Raw genomic sequence first — 22,345 nt, forward strand, 5'->3', positions numbered from 1 at the left:
GTATTTAGGCCAATGTGATGTTTTCATATTGTGGTGATCATGCACTTATTTAGGCCAATGTGATGTTTTCATATTGTGGTGTTGATGCACTTATTTAGGCCAATGTGATGTTTTCATATTGTGGTGTTCATGCATTTATGTAGGCCAATGTGATTTTTTCTTAGTGTCTGATGGCCAGACTCTTATTGCTGAACCAGTGACCAGAGAGGACTTCTTACAGTGTGAGTTGGACACACACACACACACACACACACACACACACACACACACACACACACACACACACACACACACACACACACACACACACAAATACACATTCACCAAAAAATCCTCACTCCCCATACAATAAAAACCATACACACACACACACACCCATCCCACACGCGCACACACACACAAACACACACACCACACACACACACACACACACACACACACACACACACACACACACACACACACAACCACCCACCCACACACAAAAACACACATACACACACACACACACACACACACACGAGCGCGCGCGCGCGCACACATGCGCGCACACACACACGAACACACGCATACACTGGAACACACACCGCACACGCACACACACGCACACACACATACGCTGGAACACACACACACACACACACACACACACACACACACACACACACACACACACACACACACACACACACACACACACAGCTAGCAGAACTAAAAATGTGTGTGTGTCTGTGTGTGTCTGTGTCTGTGTGTACGTGTCCTGTCTTCTCCTCCATCAGATTCGTGTCACTTCACTCTGGATCCAAACACAGCATACAGATGCCTCTATCTGCCTGAGGGGAACAGGAGGGTGGAGTGGAGACCTGGGGCCCCCCAGTCATATCCTGATCATCCAGACAGATTTGATGAGTGGCCTCAGGTGCTGTGTAGAGAGGGTGTGTCTGCACGCTGCTACTGGGAGGTTGAGAGGAGGGGGCATGTTGATATAGCCGTGTCATATGAAAGCATCATCAGGAAAGGAGATGGTGATGAGTGTGGGTTTGGATGTAATGATCAGTCCTGGAGGCTGGACCTCCGCAGCTCCAGCTCCTGCTCCTCTTTCTGGCACAATAATAAAGTGACTAAACTCCCTCTAGTGGCCAGCTCCAGAATAGGAGTGTATGTGGATCACAGGGCAGGAACTCTGGCCTTCTACAGCATCTCTGGAGACACAATGACCCTCCTGCACAGAGTCCACACCACATTCACACACACACTATACCCTGGATTTGGATTATGCGGTGATGCATCAGTGAAGCTGTTGTGATGTATTGGTCAATATATAAACAATCTGCAACCAACCGTATAATACAGTTACCTGTGAAGTTTCACTCCTGTGAAGAACTCCTAAAATATTAGTAGGTGACGCATTAGGTGCTGTTTCCACGTAGCAGGATATTTTTTTTAGCAGGGTATTTTTTTCTCCTGTTAGGTGTAAACGCAACATGTGGATAAAAATAAATCCTCCATTGTAACGAATGCGTTTCAGCCCCCTAAACAGGATATTTTTTTTCTCCTGCTTTTTATACCTGGATTTTAAATATCTGCTACGTGGAAACGGAAGGCCAAAACCAATGCAAAACCAATACAACTAGGAGAAAAAAATATCCACATATAAAAATATCCAGCTACGTGGAAACGGCACCTTAGTTTTATTCCTACATTTTCCTACATTACCAAAATCACTATTTCAATCTTTGTGTGTAAATTAAATAGCTACTTTTGATGATGGCAACACCTAGAACATAGATGTACTCTCATGGATTTATATCAGTAAAATTGTTACCACCCCATACTCTCACTGGCAAGATAGGGGATATATGGCCTAATATGAACGATCCACGACCAATTGTCATTTTCAACTAACCGTCGCCACACAACACACAACTCAGACTGCAACAAATATGAAAATATTGAACACCACCCCCTTCCTGACCTGAATTTGAAAATAGTAAACAATGCCCATCACACTACTACACTTAGGGTGTAAATCACAGCCTACATGATACGATTCAATTCGACTTTTTCCCCAATTACTTTTCCTCTTCTATTATGGTAGGCCCTATGGAGCTAGGGCATTGGGCAGGGGCAAGCGATTCAATTATTTTCGATACTTAATGGCGAAATCTGGTGTGAAATGGCTTACGTTGTGTTAAAACCTGATCCTGAGCTCTAACTTTTGCCACATACCATCACAGGAGACGCTAAAGTTCACCTAGCTCTTAGAATTCTGACTAGTGCTCGGACTTCGGAATGTAGGGGACCTATGGAGGCGCGAGGTGTGTGGCAAACGTTAGGGCTCAGCATCACGTTTGAACACAACGTAAGCCATTTCACACCCGATTTCTCCTTAAGAATGCCCCACGATACGATGCGATTCCATTCCATCATCAGACTATATCGCGATATATTATGTTGATTATTTTTTACACCCCTACACTACACTACCTAAATAGTCCCCAATGCTCAATACACTAAATTACACTTAGCTGAACCTTTTAGACAAAGCAACATATCGTTATTTTACAGAGTGTTACAGCAATGTGGGGTTAGGTTCATATCGTTATTTTACAGGGTGTTACAGCAATGTGGGGTTAGGATCATATAGTTATTTTACAGAGTACTACATGAATGTGGGGTTAGGTTCATATCGTTATTTTACAGGGTGTTACAGCAATGTGGGGTTAGGATCATATAGTTATTTTACAGAGTACTACATGAATGTGGGGTTAGGATCATATCGTTATTTTACAGGGTGTTACAGCAATGTGCGGTTAGGTTCATATCGTTATTTTACAGATTATTACATGAATGTGAGGTTAGGATCATATAGTTATTTTACAGAGTACTACAGCAATGTGGGGTTAGGTTCATATCGTTATTTTACAGATTATTACATGAATGTGAGGTTAGGATCATATAGTTATTTTACAGAGTACTACAGCAATGTGGGGTTAGGATCCTTACTCAAGGGGACCTCAGCGATGGATGGAGGTGTAGGGGCAGGTACGAGTGGGATTCGAACCTGCAACCCTCTGACCTTAAGATCACATCCCTAACCACTAGGCCACAGCTGCCCCAAATGCTGATGATGAACTTTACATCGTTGGTCATTTCATGTCAAATCAAGCACTTTGGGGCAGCCCAACCAGCATGGATATTCATCACACTTGGTGTGATCTTTTTTCTGGAAATGTAGTCTTTCTTAGTATGTTTCTAGCTTAATATTTGGGGCCATTCATACAAATGCAGTTGTTGGGATCAATCTTATGAAACATGACAAGTTTCATTGAAATCTGTGCAGTTCGGGCCCCAATGTCTTTGACTTCACACGGGGCAAGTCTACAGGTAACGGCTGTAGAGTTGTCCCGTGTGAAGTCAAAGGCATTGGGGTGTAGTTGGGCTGTAACTTAAATAGACGTGCAATCCTGAGGGGGACGCAGTGTGCAGCAGTATTATGTTAAGTTACAATTACATGAAATAAAATGTATATAATAACTCATAATAAAATACAGTACATAATGTCGATCTACGTAGCCTAATTACATAAACTTTAAGTAATAAAATGACTCATAAAATACTGCAATTACTCATAAATCTTGAACAACTGTGACTCTCACATATTTACTGTTATAGGCTAGTTGATGTCAATTATATGAATATCAAACAATCAAATACATAGTTATAGTTTTTTAGTATGGTGGTGGTGGGGTGTTGTTTCTTTCATACAGTGGTGTAGTCTACTTTTTATGGTGGGTATACTGTATATTTGAGCATTTTTTGAAGTGGGTATACTGTATATATTTGTGCTATTCAAAACAATGGATCAATCCATTTTAAGTGGGTATACTGAAATCCCTGAAATTTAGAAGTGGGTGTACTCTGTATACCCGCGTTCTACGTAGACTACACCACTGCTTTCATATCAGTCTGGTACTTGTTGTTACATAACTAAAATAAATGTTTATTAGGCCTATGTGATTACATAACGTAAATGTAATATAATTACTGATGATTATTGACTATTAAAGTGATAATAATACATGCCTTAAAGGTGCGCCGTGCAAGATGGTGGCCAGAGTAAGTATTGCAACTATGCTACTCATTGAAATTGTGCAGCCTATTGCCAAATTTGATCTTTTCATGAATTTTAATAAATAATAAACCAATATTTACCAGTATAACAAGAGGTCAGTAAGTTTTGCAGCTAAAAATTTATATTTCTGGAAATTCAAAATGGCAGACCATGGAGAAGATTCCCCTTTTCATGTATATAAAATGCAATTTCCCAGTCATAATAAATACTTAGAATTTAATGGTGGTGGTAAGTATTTGTAAAAAAAAAAAAAAAAAAGGTAACATTTGTGAATGATCACATGAATTCTGGATATTATGAACTACTGAAACTATTACACAGTGCACCAAACAGCATGGTTGACCCGCCTCCCTTGGTTTGCTACTGGTTGTTTGCCTCCCAACAAAGTGAGGGGAGTTCCCGTTTTTTCTGGAGCTCAGAAACAATTGCGTCACTAGGAGGGCGCGGACTGGCCAGGTGAGTGAACTTAAGTGCTGCAATTTAACATAATAGGTGCGATCGAGATGTTGTCAACGCATGCATGCGCATTTAGACAGCAATGCACCCTGGATGAAAATGCTGCATGACGGTTAGATTTCCTGTCAAACTTTGAAATTTCGTCGATGTTGCGTTGACGAGGTGACATGTCACATGGTGTCAAACTATCGCGGGATGAATGCGACTGCAGTCAGATCTTGCAACTTCTGCAGTTGCTTATCCCCTTCAACGCTCGTCTGCGGACTGCCTCCGAGGTCACGCGCCCATGAACTGGTTGGTCAACAACTCACTCACGTGTGTATATGAGTCAGTAGAGCAAACCGGTGCGAGCTCATCGTCTCGTTCATATTTGTGGCCGACTCTAAATGCGCTGTGTTTAATAACACCCACATCTTGACAACAAGTTCTCACTCACGTGCTTCGTCAATGTTGGTCGACAGCAACACATGTCGTATGGGCCTACTAGCAGTCGATCGACATAGACGAAGCACGTGAGCGAGAACTTGTCACAATGTGGGTGGTATTAAACACAGCACAATTAAAGTCGGCCACAAATATGCATGAGACGATGAGGTCGCACCAGTTTGATCTACTAACACACCACGTGTGGGGGGAGAGGTGGGGAGGAGGAGCTGAAGTGGGGAGCAGTGCAAACTTCTGTAGGGGTGTGAGCCAAGACATATATACACACGTGAGTGAGTTGTTGGCCAACCAACCAGTTCATGGACGCGTGACCTCAGGGGTGGTATGCAGACGAGCATCAACAGGGATAAGCAACTGCAGGGGTTGCAAGGTCTGACTGCAGTCGCATTGATCCCACAATAGTGTCACCTGGTCGGCACAGCATGACTAAAATTTGGTAATTTGGGGTAGGAAATCTAACAATCTAACTATCATGCAACATTTTGAGCCAGAATGCATTGCTGTCTGCATGCGCATGTAGCCGTTGAAGTACGTCAATCGCACCTAGACCTACTAACAGGAACTAGGTTACACAGGAGGTAGTTTAAGGCGGAAGGCTTTTTGAAAAATGAACAAACTATGAACAATTATAAACTAAAAACTGTTAGTTTTTTTTTTTAAATGTGTGAACTTTGAAGTAGTTCGTGTAGAAAGGAACTTTGAATTTCAGGAAGACCAGCATCCATGCTGCTGCTGCTGCTTGCTGTTATTACACACGGCCACTAGAGGGCAGCAGTACTCCATGAAGACAACACGCCACTCCCCATCCAGGAAGTTTGGAGCGCCACAGGGAGGGAGGAACAAAACAAACAAAACACATGTTAATTTACTGCAGCACACGAGGAGTTGTCGCCTAGTAGCCTACCTATACCTATCCTCTATACTTTCCTAGTACCTATACCTATCCTCTATACTTCTCCTAGTGCCTATACACCTATTCTCTATACTAAAATGGCTGAAGCGATGGCAAATAACGAGGACATTTTCATGTGTCCTATTTGTTTGGACTTTCTGAAGGATCCGGTGGCTCTTAACTGTGGGCACAACTACTGTATGAGTTGTATCACAGACTGCTGGAATGTGGAAGATGTGAAGGGCGTTTACAGCTGTCCCCAGTGCCGACAGACTTTCTCTCCAAGACCCGTTTTAAAGAAGAATATTATTATTGCTGAGCTTGTGGATCAACTGAGAAAGAGCAAAATACAAACTGAAGATCTTGAAGGTCATGATACAATCACGGCAGAGTGGCTTCAGAAAAAGGTAAGACTAAAAGTCTTTGTACACCAACCGTCCGGTTTGCAAAGACCTTAAGCATTACAAGTGTAGGTCTATTGAGTGTGTTTGGGTATTGTTTTGTGTATTTAAAAAATTATATATATATAGTTAATGCTTTACAGCCCATAGGCATGCACTACTACAACATGAATGTATTTGCCCCTCTTAGGAGGCAGACCAGGGTGTGTTTCAGATTAAAGGGCAGAAGTCTAACACTGTAACAACTGTGGAATATTGACGGGCCAAGTAGCCTACCTGATACTGAGAAAAAAGTCCGCTGCACGACCAGGATTTCTTTTGCTCCCAAAAATTTATTTTACGTGACGTTTCGGGTTTTACCCCTTCTTCAGACGTGACAATACATAGAAATACACACCCCATATATACAAATTCCAGGTGATCACATGATCCCATTGCAGGTGTTAACAATCACTATGAATAAATTGGCTCCCAAGTCCCACCACTCATTACTCACAGAGCTGATGACATCATACATATTACAAATGACACTCCCCTATACACACAGGTGACACTATATACATATGTTCATATACAACAGGAAAACACATAAGGAATGATATATTGTGAGAAAAAATTATAAATAAAAATAAAGAATAAAAAAAAGGCAAATATGCCTGAAATACCATTCCCCATTCTATACATGTTAGCAAGATTAGTCAAAAGTGTTGGCACAAGTGATATTAAGTCCATCATGGGGGCATGTGAAGAGAAGTCCATTAGCACACAGTTTCAGGAGACACCACATCACATATGCATACAGGAGGGCCGCAACAGTGGAGGAAAGGTTCCCTCTCTAGAGTCACAGGTTGGCGGCAGGAGACACCACATCTAGAGTCACAGGTTGGCGCTGGGAGGCCGCGCATCTAGAGTCACAGGTGGGCGCTGAGGGATACTATGTCAGGAGTCACAGGTTGGCGCTAAGGGATATTAAATCTAGAGTCACAGGTTGGCGCTGAGGGACCCCATCTCTAGAGTCACATGTTGGCGCTAGATCTGAAGACCAGGAGCTAGTAAGATTGGATTCACAGGAAAGGTCTCAGGTCAAAGTCTTCATTTAACCCTCTAGGAGACAGGGTCCCCAATGTGTATATCCAGAATGCTTCTCTCTTTAGTAGAAGGGAATTCACATCCCCTCCACGACTTGGGCACTTGACATGTTCAATGCCTATGTACCTGAGAGTTGAGACGTTGTGTGAGGCAGCTGTGAAGTGAAGCGCCACTGGACTCTTCTCGTTGTGGTTGCGGATATTCGACCGATGTTCAGCTATCCTGGTTTTCAAGCTCCTGGTTGTTTTTCCAATGTAGGCCAGCCCACAGGGACACCTGAGCATGTAAATGACATTGTTAGTGTTACATGCAATCACACCTTTAATGCGCAACTGTTTCCCTGTGAGGGGGTGATGAAAGGTCTTAGTCTTGATAGTAAAATTGCATTGGGCACACTGGCCACATTTGTAATTGCCTTGGGGAATCTGTCGCAGAAAATGTTCTGGTTGGGGAGGGTGGTGGGCTTTCACCAGTAGGTTCCTCAGATTGGGTGGTCTTTTGAATACCACCCTTGGGGGTGATGTGAAACAGCTTAGAGAAGGGTCAGATGTGACTATATGCCAATGCTTCTGTATAATAGACTGGAACTCATGGCTGAGCGGTGAGTACTGTACTATGCAGTTTACGCGGGCTTCTGTGGCTTTGCGTCTTGTGGTGTATAAACAGTCTGTTTGGGACATACCATTGAAGCGCCTCCTAGCGCTTGTGATCCACTCAGGCTTGTACTGTCTATCTCCGAACCGGGCCTCCAGGTCCTGGGCTTCCTTCTGAAAGTCCTCGTCTTTGCTGCAGAGCCGTCTGATGCGGCTAAACTGTGAAATGGGTAAACTTTTTTTCAGTGGAACTGGATGATATGAAAGGCCGTGTAGGATTGAGTTTTTGTCAGTTGGCTTACGGTAAAGAGTGGTACCTAAGTGTTCTCCATGCCTATACACCAGTATGTCTAAAAAGCTCATTTGATGTTTGCTGTATTCCATGGTGAATCTTAAGTGTGTGTTACGTGAATTTATGTATTCGTGGAATGTTTTGAGCTGACTCTCTGTACCTTGCCAAATAAAGAACACGTCGTCGATGTAGCGTTTCCAGTTAGTGATGTGTTGAAGATGAGGGTTGCATTCATCCCAGATGTGTTGCTGTTCGAAGAGGCCGCAGTACAAGGAGGCGAAGCTCGGGGCCATCTTCGATCCCATGCTGGTCCCTGAGATCTGCAAGTAGAAATCCGATCCAAACATGAAGTAATTAAACTTAAGGACTATTTCAATTAGGTCCACAATGCATTGTGTGGGGGGAGTGCAACTGGGGCGCTGATTCAAGAAATGTTCGGAGGCCTGTAGGCCTCCTCTGAACGGTACATTGGTGTAAAGTGACTCAATGTCCATAGTGACCAGAAACATCTCCTCCACAGGCATAGTAATGCTCTGGAACATCTTGATGCACTCAACTGTGTCTTTGATGTAAGAAGGGAGGGAGGTGACTAGCGGTTGAAGGAAATGGTCAACGAAGGCAGAAATGTTTTCTGTGAGAGACCCTATGGCAGCTACTATCGGCCGTCCGGGGGGTACATCTGTAAATGTTTTATGTATTTTTGGAAGAGTGTATAGAACGGGTATCACTGGGGTGTTGACAGTCATGAAAGCATGCTCACGTTTGCTGATGTGATTGTGCTGCAGTAATGAATTCAAATGGGTGTGAATGGTTTCTCTAAATTTCGTAGTGGGGTTGGATGTCAACTTCTTGTAAAAAGTGTTGTTGCCCAGCTGCCTGGCTATTTCACCTTCATAAGCCTGGCGATCCAAAATGACAATCCCTCCTCCCTTATCCGCACTCTGCACAACCACGGTTCTGTCTTTTTGTAGGGCACGCAGTTCAGCCCTTTGTGATGAAGTGAGATTGTCAGCTACCTTATACTCTTTCCTTTTAGACATGATGGTGGTTACATCCTGTTCGACCAATCTGCAATATGTGTCTAGTGATGCATTTCTCCTTTTGGGGGGAATGAAGGTGCTTTTACCTCTGAATGTGGTAGTCGAGTGATCATTCTGCTCTTCGCTGGTCTCTGGGGTTGCTGCGGCGGCTCCCAACTCTGCATTGTGGTCGGTTGGTGTTGGTGTAGCACTGAAACTAGGACGGGAAGAGGAATTGAAGAATTCTTTTAGTCTGAGTGTCCTGAAAAATTTTTGGAAGTCAACTATTGTATTGAACTCGTTACAGTGTGTTGTAGGCACAAACGAGAGGCCTTTGCTTAGTGCCGTTAAACAGTCTTCCGTGAGATTTTTACTAGAGAGGTTAATGACATTGGTTACCTGTGGCTCTTGGCGTCTCTTCTTTTTTAGCGACCGTCTGCACGGTTTCTTTGTTGTTTGCCTCGTGGTGGTAGGCGTCTTTGTCCTTGGTTTGTTCTGCCCCCTAAAAAAAGGACCACTGGTTTGAGAGAAGTTACTGGATTCTGACTCGTATTCGTCCGTGGTGGTCATCACCTGCTGGGAAGCGCGCGTGTTGCGATGTCTTCTCGCTGGGGGTTGTTGTACAGAGCGAGTTTTTGGTGTTGGATTTCTCCACTGGTAGACTCGGCCACGTTCGTAGTCCAGTGTGTCGCGTTCGAACTTCCTCCTTTTTGACACTGTGATTTCTTTGGTTAATTCTTGTTTGTGTTGCTCACATTCCTCTAGTTTCTGTTTGAGTATCACTGGGTCATTCACTTCCGTGCCAAGTTTAGTTTTGAGTTCTGAAATCTCGTCGCGTACTGTCGCGAGGTTAGCTGTAACTTCCTGAATCGTCAGTGCCATCAAATCAAATGAGCATTTGTTTAGAATTGCAGTCCATTGATCACAAAAGTTGGAGTTATCCTTACCCATGATTGGGCCCTTATTGATTCGTAAGCCTCTAGGTATTCGTTTGGCTCGCATATAATCACTCAATGTCACTGCATGTAGGAAGAGGCGTGTTTCTCGCTCTTCTAGTTTTTGTAATGATTTCGTAGTCAGACCTGAGTTGCTCTGTGCAGTGGCGTTGTTGAAAAGCGAGTCCTGTAGGATGATCCGTGTGTAATCTTGCTGGGTAAATTCAAACGTGGCAGATGTCGCTGGATCCATTGGATAATAGTTGTATGGCGGTTGTGAAGCTCAAGGTACGGGAGTCAATCAAAGGTAGATGGAGTGCAGAGCAAAGACAAAAGTTGAGGTAATGATGGAAAGCTCGCACATCCACAGGAACGTCTGACCTGGGAGCAGGACCACAAGTGACTAGATGATACTGAGAAAAAAGTCCGCTGCACGACCAGGATTTCTTTTGCTCCCAAAAATTTATTTTACGTGACGTTTCGGGTTTTACCCCTTCTTCAGACGTGACAATACATAGAAATACACACCCCATATATACAAATTCCAGGTGATCACATGATCCCATTGCAGGTGTTAACAATCACTATGAATAAATTGGCTCCCAAGTCCCACCACTCATTACTCACAGAGCTGATGACATCATACATATTACAAATGACACTCCCCTATACACACAGGTGACACTATATACATATGTTCATATACAACAGGAAAACACATAAGGAATGATATATTGTGAGAAAAAATTGTAAATAAAAATAAAGAATAAAAAAAAGGCAAATATGCCTGAAATACCATTCCCCATTCTATACATGTTAGCAAGATTAGTCAAAAGTGTTGGCACAAGTGATATTAAGTCCATCACGGGGGCATGTGAAGAGAAGTCCATTAGCACACAGTTTCAGGAGACACCACATCACATATGCATACAGGAGGGCCGCAACAGTGGAGGAAAGGTTCCCTCTCTAGAGTCACAGGTTGGCGGCAGGAGACACCACATCTAGAGTCACAGGTTGGCGCTGGGAGGCCGCGCATCTAGAGTCACAGGTGGGCGCTGAGGGATACTATGTCAGGAGTCACAGGTTGGCGCTAAGGGATATTAAATCTAGAGTCACAGGTTGGCGCTGAGGGACCCCATCTCTAGAGTCACATGTTGGCGCTAGATCTGAAGACCAGGAGCTAGTAAGATTGGATTCACAGGAAAGGTCTCAGGTCAAAGTCTTCATTTAACCCTCTAGGAGACAGGGTCCCCAATGTGTATATCCAGAATGCTTCTCTCTTTAGTAGAAGGGAATTCACATCCCCTCCACGACTTGGGCACTTGACATGTTCAATGCCTATGTACCTGAGAGTTGAGACGTTGTGTGAGGCAGCTGTGAAGTGAAGCGCCACTGGACTCTTCTCGTTGTGGTTGCGGATATTCGACCGATGTTCAGCTATCCTGGTTTTCAAGCTCCTGGTTGTTTTTCCAATGTAGGCCAGCCCACAGGGACACCTGAGCATGTAAATGACATTGTTAGTGTTACATGCAATCACACCTTTAATGCGCAACTGTTTCCCTGTGAGGGGGTGATGAAAGGTCTTAGTCTTGATAGTAAAATTGCATTGGGCACACTGGCCACATTTGTAATTGCCTTGGGGAATCTGTCGCAGAAAATGTTCTGGTTGGGGAGGGTGGTGGGCTTTCACCAGTAGGTTCCTCAGATTGGGTGGTCTTTTGAATACCACCCTTGGGGGTGATGTGAAACAGCTTAGAGAAGGGTCAGATGTGACTATATGCCAATGCTTCTGTATAATAGACTGGAACTCATGGCTGAGCGGTGAGTACTGTACTATGCAGTTTACGCGGGCTTCTGTGGCTTTGCGTCTTGTGGTGTATAAACAGTCTGTTTGGGACATACCATTGAAGCGCCTCCTAGCGCTTGTGATCCACTCAGGCTTGTACTGTCTATCTCCGAACCGGGCCTCCAGGTCCTGGGCTTCCTTCTGAAAGTCCTCGTCTTTGCTGCAGAGCCGTCTGATGCGGCTAAACTGTGAAATGGGTAAACTTTTTTTCAGTGGAACTGGATGATATGAAAGGCCGTGTAGGATTGAGTTTTTGTCAGTTGGCTTACGGTAAAGAGTGGTACCTAAGTGTTCTCCATGCCTATACACCAGTATGTCTAAAAAGCTCATTTGATGTTTGCTGTATTCCATGGTGAATCTTAAGTGTGTGTTACGTGAATTTATGTATTCGTGGAATGTTATCCCTCAGCGCCCACCTGTGACTCTAGATGCGCGGCCTCCCAGCGCCAACCTGTGACTCTAGATGTGGTGTCTCCTGCCGCCAACCTGTGACTCTAGAGAGGGAACCTTTCCTCCACTGTTGCGGCCCTCCTGTATGCATATGTGATGTGGTGTCTCCTGAAACTGTGTGCTAATGGACTTCTCTTCACATGCCCCCATGATGGACTTAATATCACTTGTGCCAACACTTTTGACTAATCTTGCTAACATGTATAGAATGGGGAAGGGTATTGCAGGCATATTTGCCTTTTTTTTATTCTTTATTTTTATTTACAATTTTTTCTCACAATATATCATTCCTTATGTGTTTTCCTGTTGTATATGAACATATGTATATAGTGTCACCTGTGTGTATAGGGGAGTGTCATTTGTAATATGTATGATGTCATCAGCTCTGTGAGTAATGAGTGGTGGGACTTGGGAGCCAATTTATTCATAGTGATTGTTAACACCTGCAATGGGATCATGTGATCACCTGGAATTTGTATATATGGGGTGTGTATTTCTATGTATTGTCACGTCTGAAGAAGGGGTAAAACCCGAAACGTCACGTAAAATAAATTTTTGGGAGCAAAAGAAATCCTGGTCGTGCAGCGGACTTTTTTCTCAGTATCATCTAGTCACTTGTGGTCCTGCTCCCAGGTCAGACGTTCCTGTGGATGTGCGAGCTTTCCATCATTACCTCAACTTTTGTCTTTGCTCTGCACTCCATCTACCTTTGATTGACTCCCGTACCTTGAGCTTCACAACCGCCATACAACTATTATCCAATGGATCCAGCGACATCTGCCACGTTTGAATTTACCCAGCAAGATTACACACGGATCATCCTACAGGACTCGCTTTTCAACAACGCCACTGCACAGAGCAACTCAGGTCTGACTACGAAATCATTACAAAAACTAGAAGAGCGAGAAACACGCCTCTTCCTACATGCAGTGACATTGAGTGATTATATGCGAGCCAAACGAATACCTAGAGGCTTACGAATCAATAAGGGCCCAATCATGGGTAAGGATAACTCCAACTTTTGTGATCAATGGACTGCAATTCTAAACAAATGCTCATTTGATTTGATGGCACTGACGATTCAGGAAGTTACAGCTAACCTCGCGACAGTACGCGACGAGATTTCAGAACTCAAAACTAAACTTGGCACGGAAGTGAATGACCCAGTGATACTCAAACAGAAACTAGAGGAATGTGAGCAACACAAACAAGAATTAACCAAAGAAATCACAGTGTCAAAAAGGAGGAAGTTCGAACGCGACACACTGGACTACGAACGTGGCCGAGTCTACCAGTGGAGAAATCCAACACCAAAAACTCGCTCTGTACAACAACCCCCAGCGAGAAGACATCGCAACACGCGCGCTTCCCAGCAGGTGATGACCACCACGGACGAATACGAGTCAGAATCCAGTAACTTCTCTCAAACCAGTGGTCCTTTTTTAGGGGGCAGAACAAACCAAGGACAAAGACGCCTACCACCACGAGGCAAACAACAAAGAAACCGTGCAGACGGTCGCTAAAAAAGAAGAGACGCCAAGAGCCACAGGTAACCAATGTCATTAACCTCTCTAGTAAAAATCTCACGGAAGACTGTTTAACGGCACTAAGCAAAGGCCTCTCGTTTGTGCCTACAACACACTGTAACGAGTTCAATACAATAGTTGACTTCCAAAAATTTTCAGGACACTCAGACTAAAAGAATTCTTCAATTCCTCTTCCCGTCCTAGTTTCAGTGCTACACCAACACCAACCGACCACAATGCAGAGTTGGGAGCCGCCGCAGCAACCCCAGAGACCAGCGAAGAGCAGAATGATCACTCGACTACCACATTCAGAGGTAAAAGCACCTTCATTCCCCCCAAAAGGAGAAATGCATCACTAGACACATATTGCAGATTGGTCGAACAGGATGTAACCACCATCATGTCTAAAAGGAAAGAGTATAAGGTAGCTGACAATCTCAATTCATCACAAAGGGCTGAACTGTGTGCCCTACAAAAGGACAGAACTGTGGTTGTGCGGATAAGGGAGGAGGGATTGTCATTTTGGATCGCTAGGCTTATGAAGGTGAAATAGCCAGGCAGCTGGGCAACACCACTTTTTACAAGAAGTTGACATCCAACCCCAATACGAAATTTAGAGAAACCATTCACACCCATTTGAATTCATTACTGCAGCACAATCACATCAGCAAACGTGAGCATGCTTTCATGACTGTCAACACCCCAGTGATACCCGTTCTATACACTCTTCCAAAAATACATAAAACATTTACAGATGTACCCCCCGGACGGCCGATAGTAGCTGCCATAGGGTCTCTCACAGAAAACATTTCTGCCTTCGTTGACCATTTCCTTCAACCGCTAGTCACCTCCCTCCCTTCTTACATCAAAGACACAGTTGAGTGCATCAAGATGTTCCAGAGCATTACTATGCCTGTGGAGGAGATGTTTCTGGTCACTATGGACATTGAGTCACTTTACACCAATGTACCGTTCAGAGGAGGCCTACAGGCCTCCGAACATTTCTTGAATCAGCGCCCCAGTTGCACTCCCCCCACACAATGCATTGTGGACCTAATTGAAATAGTCCTTAAGTTTAATTACTTCATGTTTGGATCGGATTTCTACTTGCAGATCTCAGGGACCAGCATGGGATCGAAGATGGCCCCGAGCTTCGCCTCCTTGTATTGCGGCCTCTTCGAACAGCAACACATCTGGGATGAATGCAACCCTCATCTTCAACACATCACTAACTGGAAACGCTACATCGACGACGTGTTCTTTATTTGGCAAGGTACAGAGAGTCAGCTCAAAACATTCCACGAATACATAAATTCACGTAACACACACTTAAGATTCACCATGGAATACAGCAAACATCAAATGAGCTTTTTAGACATACTGGTGTATAGGCATGGAGAACACTTAGGTACCACTCTTTACCGTAAGCCAACTGACAAAAACTCAATCCTACACGGCCTTTCATATCATCCAGTTCCACTGAAAAAAAGTTTACCCATTTCACAGTTTAGCCGCATCAGACGGCTCTGCAGCAAAGACGAGGACTTTCAGAAGGAAGCCCAGGACCTGGAGGCCCGGTTCGGAGATAGACAGTACAAGCCTGAGTGGATCACAAGCGCTAGGAGGCGCTTCAATGGTATGTCCCAAACAGACTGTTTATACACCACAAGACGCAAAGCCACAGAAGCCCGCGTAAACTGCATAGTACAGTACTCACCGCTCAGCCATGAGTTCCAGTCTATTATACAGAAGCATTGGCATATAGTCACATCTGACCCTTCTCTAAGCTGTTTCACATCACCCCCAAGGGTGGTATTCAAAAGACCACCCAATCTGAGGAACCTACTGGTGAAAGCCCACCACCCTCCCCAACCAGAACATTTTCTGCGACAGATTCCCCAAGGCAATTACAAATGTGGCCAGTGTGCCCAATGCAATTTTACTATCAAGACTAAGACCTTTCATCACCCCCTCACAGGGAAACAGTTGCGCATTAAAGGTGTGATTGCATGTAACACTAACAATGTCATTTACATGCTCAGGTGTCCCTGTGGGCTGGCCTACATTGGAAAAACAACCAGGAGCTTGAAAACCAGGATAGCTGAACATCGGTCGAATATCCGCAACCACAACGAGAAGAGTCCAGTGGCGCTTCACTTCACAGCTGCCTCACACAACGTCTCAACTCTCAGGTACATAGGCATTGAACATGTCAAGTGCCCAAGTCGTGGAGGGGATGTGAATTCCCTTCTACTAAAGAGAGAAGCATTCTGGATATACACATTGGGGACCCTGTCTCCTAGAGGGTTAAATGAAGACTTTGACCTGAGACCTTTCCTGTGAATCCAATCTTACTAGCTCCTGGTCTTCAGATCTAGCGCCAACATGTGACTCTAGAGATGGGGTCCCTCAGCGCCAACCTGTGACTCTAGATTTAATATCCCTTAGCGCCAACCTGTGACTCCTGACATAGTATCCCTCAGCGCCCACCTGTGACTCTAGATGCGCGGCCTCCCAGCGCCAACCTGTGACTCTAGATGTGGTGTCTCCTGCCGCCAACCTGTGACTCTAGAGAGGGAACCTTTCCTCCACTGTTGCGGCCCTCCTGTATGCATATGTGATGTGGTGTCTCCTGAAACTGTGTGCTAATGGACTTCTCTTCACATGCCCCCATGATGGACTTAATATCACTTGTGCCAACACTTTTGACTAATCTTGCTAACATGTATAGAATGGGGAATGGTATTTCAGGCATATTTGCCTTTTTTTTATTCTTTATTTTTATTTACAATTTTTTCTCACAATATATCATTCCTTATGTGTTTTCCTGTTGTATATGAACATATGTATATAGTGTCACCTGTGTGTATAGGGGAGTGTCATTTGTAATATGTATGATGTCATCAGCTCTGTGAGTAATGAGTGGTGGGACTTGGGAGCCAATTTATTCATAGTGATTGTTAACACCTGCAATGGGATCATGTGATCACCTGGAATTTGTATATATGGGGTGTGTATTTCTATGTATTGTCACGTCTGAAGAAGGGGTAAAACCCGAAACGTCACGTAAAATAAATTTTTGGGAGCAAAAGAAATCCTGGTCGTGCAGCGGACTTTTTTCTCAGTATCATCTAGTCACTTGTGGTCCTGCTCCCAGGTCAGACGTTCCTGTGGATGTGCGAGCTTTCCATCATTACCTCAAGAAGCCTACCTGTCATACAGGTTCTGACTCATGTTTGCTATTTAGCCCATTGATGTCTGCTGCCAGTCTGTATGTGTTCTGTCTTTCACAGAGGTCCTGTTCAACTGCTTGTTTTGAACAACTATGGCCCTTTTCAGTGGCGTAACAACTCGGTCACGAGCCCCGGTGCGAGCATCCAGCACGGGCCCTCGGAGGTTGTGCAAATTTTAGGATATTTTATCTGGCCTACATTACGGGTGAAAGGGTGGGCTATATTCTTTGCAATTGCAATAGCATCGTGAATGCTGCAAGGATGTGCACATTTACATCATAGAGTAGGCCTATTTAAGTTATCTGTCCCCCCCAAAAAAAACAGGACAAACGCAAAGAAAGGCTTTCGGAATATGTGTCTAGAGACCGGTTGAGACAGGGACAGTGGGCTGGAGACAGTAGCAGTGTGTGCGTGTGTGCTTGCGAGCGCACGGTGCCTGCCCAGCTGACAGCAGGCTACACAGACGAGGGAGACAACCCTGCTGATCTTAAGCACCCCAGTTTAAACTTCATAGATAAAAAAATAACACTAACGACTTAAAAGATAGTTAGCACAATCAACAGGATATGCCTTCATAATGATTTCAATCTTCCACTACCCCACATAGGGCCTACACAAGGTGCCATTGCAAAGTAGTTTTGTGTCCTTTGGCATCATCAAATAACGGCACAATATGCAATGCTGGTTATGGAAGACGGTCCCGGCTACCATAAACATGGGAAAAGATGCATGGGAAAACGGTGCACTTTGAATGGAAACACAACATCCAAGACAACCATGACAACACATTGGTGACAGCCCACCAGTAAAACATACAGATAGAGCTCTACACACGCACACAGAATCGTCCACTTATTTAGATTTCTTTCTCCCCTCCCCTAGCTGACGACTCGAGAGTCTGTCGGGCATCAGTTCAGAAAGTTTTCATGCACATATGCACGAGTTCCAATAAATCGCAAAAGTTGAGGAGTTGCAATAAAACCCCTTTATTTAGCGTGGCTACAGCATAGTAAAAAATGGTGAAGGTTCTTTTTGAATAGGCATACTTTGGGTGGCTGTTTGGACGACTGGAACATCAGTCTTTAGCCTTGTCAATTTGCGCATGGTGCAACAAGGTGTTTTTGGTTTTGGTTACCGTCAGTGGGCACAACATTATGATCCTCAAACTGATTAATTAATTAATTGCTTTTGTATGGAAATTCGCCGATATGTCCTCAGTACTAGGCATCAGTTAAGTCCTCCGCATTGCGACCGCCGCTGCTGTAACCTGCATGCGCGCCCCTATCTGCACTTAATTGGATGTTTCCACCATTTCCCCCTTTCATAGTGGAGTCCCCCAGTCTTTGTTTTTACTTATCAGTTTCGGTATTTCCTTTATAGGGTACATGTGCCTGCTTATCAGTGTGTCGGTTGGGCGGGTTGCTGTTTAATTCGATGTTTGTATGACCTGAGCTGAATGCATGCAAGCAGACTGTTTGGAGTGTGAAAGTGTTGCGTGTGTTTGTTTGAACATGGCGTTGTTGTTGAATAAATGTGTGCGAGATGTAGGCCTAAGCTGTATTCAGAAATTGTTTAAAACATAGCTGCTGCTAAGAACTGTACGAAGTGTCACTTTTGTGCTTTTTATTTTCGGCAGCTTTTCACTTTTCACCGCGGTCAAGTGTTAAGACGCTTAAATAATAAATAATATTGCGCTCATGGGGATCATTATTTTTTTACATGTTAAAAAAAGGAGGGGGTGGGGGTGGTGCGTGGATTGCTGCCGACGCACGAGCGGTCTCTCTCCCAATATCCTGCGCTCTCTCCCAATATCCTGCGCTCATGGGGATCATTATTCAGCCAATGAACTTGATTTAGGCTCTATTTTAAAGACAATTATGTGTCACGTTGTACTTTGTCAGTGTCACTTTTGTGCTTTTTATTTTCGGCAGCTTTTCACTTTTCACCGCGGTCAAGTAGGCCTAAGACGCACAAGCGGTCTCTCTCCCCTAAAATATCCTGCGCTGGTGGGGGTCATTATTTTTTTTACATTTAAAAAAAAAAAGGGGGGGGGGGGGTGGATTGCTGCCGACGCACGAGCGATCTCTCGCACCATGACCATGGACAGCTCCCCACAAGTGTCGGAATGGTGACATTAAATTGTCGGAATGGTGATACCAAAATGACGGGATGTCGCAATGGCGTCATGTCGGAATGGTGCTATGTCGGAATGGCGAGTGCCCCCCCGTCGTAACATAGCCAAGCTAACAGAAGAACTTAACTTATATTATGCTAACAGGAGAAACGCTAGATGATAAAATCATCATGGAGTTGAGATGCTGTTAGCAAGTCAACACAACTAGTTGTCAATTGGAGAACACAAAACTAAGTTATAACGCTGGGAATAACTACAGCAATACCGCTGTCACAGATTACAAACTAGAATGGACACCGTTAAAAATGTGCCTCGTCTCTTTTGTTTAACCAGACCCTGCCGAACCCAGACTACTGGACTAAATGTGACAACAACTGGAAAATACCTGAAGGAGATGAGTGATATGAAATCAATATAATGCCGCGGCGGACATTATTATAGGGAAACCTGACCTTACCTTCTTCGTAGCGTCTTTGAAATCTTCTTAGATAATATCCAAGGAGGTCTATCCATAGGACGTTCTTGCTAGCCCGTAGCCATCTCTATTCTTGGCGAATGAAGTGACTAAACTAATTTTATATTCCGCCTTCAAGAAAGCCAACAACGCATACTACTGTACTACAACATAGATAAGATGAGAACAAAAGGCCACGTTTTGACTGACCAGCATGCATTTAATTTGAATTGGTAAGGGAATCAATCAAGTGGTAATTCCAAACAGAATGTTACCACTGGCGACTCGCGCTCCCTGTTTACATACAGCCAATGATAGTGTATGAAAATATATATCCCACAATTCCTGGCCGCAATGTAAAAAATAAAATGCACAAATATAGCGTTCATGTGTTACCTTTATTGCTATTTGAAACATTTGTCTGAATAATTTGACTGCCCATGTAATGACCTATAGGAATATAGTAACTAAAAGTGCAATTGATTTAATGCTCTAAATTCCCACCGTCTTGTGGGAGTCTGCCTCGGTCTATAACCAGTGTCTGGACAAGTTGTGAATGCATATTGGGTGCTTTGAGTATCCGTTATCAACGAGAATATAGTGGGGCCCGATCCCGGGCCCCTCAGTGGTCGCGGGCCCCGGTGCGACTGCATAGTTACGCCACTGGCCCTTTTATCCTTTTATTGACAAATTGCACTTTGTTTGTTAGCTGTTGCTGCTGTTGTTGTAATGTAAGGCATTACTTTAAAATGGTAGTAATATGTAATAAGTAGTGCATTACAGCTTTTGAGTAACCTTCCCAACAGTGGTTGCTGCTGTCTAGACCTATGTGTTACTGCTGTCTTGCTGTACATTTAATCGCCCCTTTTGGGGACAGTGAAGTTGAAAGTTGAAGTTGACCTATATGATACGATGCATCCTGTAGCGTCCTCAAAAATAAACTGTTAGGTTCAAACCCTTAACATTTGTAAATATGAAAGACCTGAAATGAAAGACACAGAGAATCAGTAATTAAGTTTCAAGCCGGCTTGGAGAGCGAGTGGGAAGAACCGTCAGCGACCATTTTCCCCAGTCGTTCTAACACTGAAATATCTCCAAGCCATATTTATTGAAGGATTGTCCCTGATTACATTTTGGTATCTCTTCCCGCTAAGGAGGGGGGCGTTCACCCAGGATAGAGATGAATTCATTCACACACACACACACACACACAAACACACGAACACACAGGCCTTGGCCTGCCATGTGGAGATGCAACTCTGTTGTGTTTGGGCATTCCATTGTTCTGGTACAGATAAAGTCCTCGCACAGTCCAGTAATCTTCTGCTTAGCCTTGAACAGGAATTCTTGAATGCGAAAGGGCACATTTGTGCCAAGGCAACATGTTTGCTCTCATAAAGAATAAAATACAGTTCCAACATAACCATCAACTAAGAATCTGTTGTGTTGATGGTACAGGAACCTTGGTACCTTGGGGCAGCCATGGAGTAATGCTGTTTAGGTAGTTGGACTGCAGATCACAGGGTTCATTTTACTCATCGATGCACCCTGTAGCGTCCTCAGAAATAAACTATCCAGTAACCAATGCACCTAACCCCACACTGCTCCAGGGACTGTAACCAATACCCTGTACCAAGGCACCTAACCCCACACTGCTCCAGGGACTGTAACCAATAACCTTGTATCAAGGCACCTATCCCCACACTGCTCTAGAGACTGTAACCAATACCCTGTACTAAGGCACCTAACCCCACACTGCTCCAGGGACTGGAACCAATACCCTGTACTAAGGCACCTAACCCCACACTGCTCCAGGGACTGTAACCAATACCCTGTACCAAGGCACCTAACCCCACACTGCTCCAGGGACCGTAGCCAACACCCTGTACCAAGGCACCTAACCCCACACTGCTCCAGGGACCGTAGCCAACACCCTGTACCAAGGCACCTAACCCCACACTTGTTTTGTATAAAAAAGTGTCTGCTGTGTGTAATGTAATGTAATGTAATGTAATGTAATGTGTAATGTAATGTAATGTAATGTAATGTAATGTAATACTTTAATTCATGCTGGTGCAGGAGGGGTTGAAACGGAGCCAGAGGAGATGCCAGCAGATAATCCAGTTGAAGGAGAAGGAGCTGCAGGAGCTGAGGAAGGCTGTGGAGACTCTCATGGTGAGAACCATACTTGTCAACCATCCCTAATTTCCCGGGAAACTCCCTAATTTTGACTTTTCACGATTACTTCCCAATTTGGTTTTTTTTCCCAGAACCCCTTGTGGGATTGTCCACAGATTTTTATTTTATTTTTTTCTTCATTCTCCATGAATTCTTCTTTTGAAAAATGTCAATGAGACTTGTCTTATGTGATGTTTTCTTTTGTAATTTCCAACCTGAACATGGGCAACATGCACATTGAGAGCAATATGTTTTCTATGCGTTTCTT

The 22,345-nt window shown here is 44.1% G+C and overlaps 1 protein-coding gene and 1 long non-coding RNA gene across 2 annotated transcripts in view; both read left to right on the plus strand.

Annotated features, from left to right (window-relative positions):
• LOC134445564 (cdc42 homolog) overlaps positions 1-22,345 on the plus strand; it is an 82,822-nt gene that overhangs the window by 32,080 nt on the left and 28,397 nt on the right. The gene's annotated exons all lie outside the window — the stretch shown is intronic.
• LOC134445577 (uncharacterized) lies at positions 13,203-15,242 on the plus strand. The gene is made up of 3 exons (XR_010034300.1): positions 13,203-14,101; positions 14,283-14,392; positions 15,192-15,242. It is a non-coding gene; the product is annotated as an uncharacterized LOC134445577 (long non-coding RNA).

Source organism: Engraulis encrasicolus, chromosome 3 (assembly GCF_034702125.1).
Source record: "Engraulis encrasicolus isolate BLACKSEA-1 chromosome 3, IST_EnEncr_1.0, whole genome shotgun sequence".
NCBI classification, from domain to species: domain Eukaryota; kingdom Metazoa; phylum Chordata; class Actinopteri; order Clupeiformes; family Engraulidae; genus Engraulis; species Engraulis encrasicolus.